General features: G+C 47.0%; 1 long non-coding RNA gene across 1 annotated transcript in view; it reads left to right on the forward strand.

Moving 5' to 3' along the window:
• Window positions 1-3,544: 3,544 nt before the first annotated feature.
• LOC107184018 overlaps window positions 3,545-4,169 on the forward strand; it is a 2,415-nt gene continuing 1,790 nt past the window's right edge. Inside the window, exon 1 of the long non-coding RNA XR_001514832.1 lies at window positions 3,545-4,110. This is a non-coding gene — a long non-coding RNA (uncharacterized LOC107184018). The remainder of the gene's footprint in view (window positions 4,111-4,169) is intronic.

Genomic DNA, 4,169 nt, shown 5'->3' on the forward strand with positions numbered 1-4,169 from the left:
AAGGACGCATGTGCGCAACAAGGAGTTTTCGGGAGACATCATTCTCAGGTGGGTCATCTCAGAGTTACACTCTGGGAAAGTGTTAGAAATAAGGTCAGTGGTGGTCCATTTTCAAGGCAAGGCATTGAAACTTGAATGGAAAATTACTGATAGTCTGCTTGCATAGCAGCCTGCAGACGGACCTGACAAAGTTCATGCACTTGGAGAGTCCCGGGGCGAGGGGGCGGCGGGCGGGGGCGGGGACAGCCCTCCATGCAACGACTGGCCACTCCAGGGGCCTCCAAGCAGAAGACCCCAGAGGCCAGTGTCTTCAAAAGAAGGAAGCATGAGCTTTAAACACTGGCATCCTTTGGTGACACACGGTTACCCAGCGAGGATGATGTTGCAGCCAGGGAACATTGGGCAGCCTGCAGGGGGTTTTCTGGTTATCACACCCGCAGAGGGGGTGCCAGTGGGAGAGAACAGGGATGCTGCTACACATCCTACAATACACAGGAAAGCCTCCCAGAGAAAATGAACCAGCCCAGAACATCAATAGCGTCAAGATTTAAAAACTGTCGTCAAATGGATGTGAGAGTCATTCAATATGGCTCTGCCAACGGATTTCCCACAACTGCAGATGGCACTGACTGGAGGGAAAACAGGAACATTTGGAGTCTAGATCTGGTCCTCAAGGTCCTTCACAGGACCTGCTGGGCTGCTGACCCCAGTGCACATCTATACAGTGGGCTACACAAGGTCTCCACCAGGTCAGGGACTGAAGCAGCCCAGGTGGGGCACCCCTCCCAGTTCTAAGATGCACCCTGTCAGGCTTTCTAAGGAGACCTCGTTATCACAGCAAGAGTCCTCACACAGGGTCCAGCTTCTCCCAGCCAGATGCTGTCAAATAGGGAATGTGCTAAGACCCAGGGCTCTAACATATAAACTATTTAATAACAAAGTGGTTGTTTTTTTAATACACACCCAAGGATATGTTTATTTTTTATTGATTTCAGAGAAGAAGGGAGAGACAGAAACATGATGAGAATCATTGATCAGCTGCCTCCTGCACACCCCCTACTGAGGATTGAGCATGCAAGCCAGGCATGTGCCCTGCCCAGGAATAGAACCGTTGAACTCTTGGTTCATAGGTTGATGCCCAACCACTGAACCACACTTGGTCGGGCTATACTGATTTTAGAAAGAAAGGAAGGAAAAAAGAGAAACATTGATTAGTTGCCTCCCATATACACCCGACCAGGGATCAATCCCACAATCTAGGTATGTGCATTGACCAGGAATTGAACCCACAAGCTTCCTAGTGTATGGGATGACTAATCAACTGGGCCACCTGGCCAGGTCTTATCACAAAGTTTTTTAAATGCAAAAAATTGATGAGAAGAATTACTATCTAATGAGTCCTGAAGATTTTTCAGTAACAAGAGGAAAAGAAATCAAAGCTCAGATTAAACTAAATTCTGGTGTGAGACAATTGTCCCCAGGGCCCATCAAAAAAAGTCTATTTCCAGCCGAGACCGGTTTGGCTCAGTGGATAGAGCGTCGGCCTGCGGACTGAGGGGTCCCGGGTTCGATTCCGGTCAAGGGCATGTACCTGGGTTGCGGGCATATCCCCAGTGGGGGATGTGCAGGAGGCAGCTGATCGATGTTTCTCTCTCATCGATGTTTCTAACTCTCTATCTCCCTTCCTCTCTGTAAAAAAAATCAATAAAATATATTTTTAAAAAAAAGTCTATTTCCATTCTTTAAGTAAAGCTAGACACGCATTCCTTCATCCTTTTCTTTTAAATTCTTTTTGTTGAAAGTATTACATACGTCTCCTTTTCCCCCACTGACCTCTCTCAGCCCGCTCCCACCCCCCAGTACAGGTCCTCACCCCCTTACTGTCTGTATCCTCATCCTTTTCTAATAACGTGATAGTTAATTACCAGCTGCTGAATTGTAAGCGAGTGTCCCTGACTACTAATCCAGGAGAAAAGACAGTTATGTAAATATTGTCAATACTGTTCCATGTGTGCATGTGTGAGAAGGCCTATGTGCACTTACATGCAAGTGTGCATGAAAACAGAACACAAGTCCAAGCTGCTCTGAATCCTCTCCCTCCTAAGCAAAGAAACCACAGCTCTCCAGTCACCCCGAGGCAGCTACAAAGACGAAGCAGCAGTTTAAGGGGGGGACGCATGAGCGCCTCAGATAAGAACCACAACCATTTCAGTCTGCAAAATCCTGACGCACAATCCAGGAAGGCTGTGTGTGTGCCCTGCTACTAGCCTAGCCGTAAAAACTTTCCAAAACAAACAAAAACCTTAGTAACTCCCGTGGGAGCCAACCAACAGGCAGACGCCCGGAGGCCGTCTTTCCCTGGGTGTCACTGCCCGCCTCCTTCAGCTTCCAGAATGGCGCCTCTGAGGGAGAAGACGGGCCACTGATAACACACTGGGTCACCAGTGTAGCATGGGGATAAGAAGTACAAATTGGTGGTTACAGGGCAGTCAGGGAAATGTAAAGTAAAGCATAGGAAATATAGTAAATAATTATAATAATTGTAATGATACCTGTTGCCAGATGGGTACTAGATTTATCAGAGTGATCACTTCGTAACTAATATAAATGTTTAATCACTGGGTTGCACACCTCAAACTACTATAATATTGCATATCAACTGTAATTAAAAAACAATAAAATATATTAAGGAAAAAAAAACTTGGGGTACCTTAGAAAGGATGAATGCTTTGGAGTCGCTTTATCCAGCTGTAAAACAACTAAATTTTAAAGTGACTTCCAGCTTTCTCACACCGTGTAAGGCCAAAAAGCAAGACTTCTTCTTAAGTTTTACAACGTGTTCCATCGGCTATCAAGGCAAGTCCAAGGAAGAGGCAGGGCAAACGTAGTTTTACAGTTGTTGGTATGGAAATAATACGATTAAGTAATAATACAAGAATGAACTGTTTTGAGTACTCACAACTGTAAACCTACATTTGTCCCACCATGAATGTTGAATCATGTATCTTTTCTTAAAAAGAATACATGAAATGTTAAAGGTCTGAGTAGCTTATCCAACCCCTTTAATTTTACCATCAGAAATGCCCTGTAAAACCTTTATTTAAAAGATACAGGCAAGCCCTGACTGGGTGGGTGCTCAGTGGGCTGGAGCGTCCTCCCATAAATCAAAAGCTGCGGGTTCCATTCCTGGTCAGGGCACACACCTAGGTTGCATATTCGATACCTGGTCTGGGCACATATGAGAGACAACTGATCAATGCTTCTCTCTTCTGCTTCTCTCTCTCTAAAAAAATTTGTTTTAATTAATAAAAAAGTTGATACCCAAGTACATATTTTTTTTAAAAAAAGATACAGGCAAAATACGCTTGAATACAAACTTTGTGGGGAAAATGCCCTTGCTGGGCCAGGCGTGCAGTGATGCCCACCATCTTTTCCAGGAATGCAGCGGACTCTGAACAAGCCTGCCTCAAAGCCCCCAGTTCTGCAAATATAAACGTGAGAGAAAGTACGGAACAGAACGTTGGGCGGCTCATTTGCTCTCTGAACAACGGAGCCACCCCATTGCCCACGTGCATGCCGGGAGGGTGGGCTGGCAGTCACCAGGTTTCTCCCTGCGGTGGACGCGCAGGGAAGCCCAGGAAACAGGTAGGTCACCTTCAAACGCTTCCAGGAGCCAAACATTTTCACATTTTCAATGGAACTTTGTCCCTAGGAATGAGCTGGCCCAACCCTTCCCAAGTAAACGGACCAACCCACGCTCTGAACCAGAAGAAAACAGGGCGATGTGTCTGCTGTTGGCGTGTCTTTACAGGTTCCCCTGGTCCGTTCCAGGATGAATTTTGTTTCTGAGACAAGAAAATTCCGTTCTAAAGCAGCCCGTCTCCCCCAAACCCCATAGGAGAACCCCATTCCTGATGAGACACACTGGGAATGTCTTATCACTGGAGCTGAAACTCCGCTTTTATGAAGGCGGCTGAAAAGTTTCTGTGAGTTCGGGCAGGTCTCCGGAGCGCCAGGGAAATGGAAACCGAAAGTGAGCGAACACTGACGGACAGATGCGAATCTGCGGGCTGGATGGCGGCGGCGGCGGCTGGGCTGCGTTTCCTAGCGGTAAGGGTGCAGGTCCCAGGGGTGGGGAACCCCGGGCCGAACAGAGGCACACACCGGCG

This window comes from Myotis davidii, unplaced genomic scaffold, assembly GCF_000327345.1.
Source record: "Myotis davidii unplaced genomic scaffold, ASM32734v1 scaffold744, whole genome shotgun sequence".
Taxonomy (NCBI): domain Eukaryota; kingdom Metazoa; phylum Chordata; class Mammalia; order Chiroptera; family Vespertilionidae; genus Myotis; species Myotis davidii.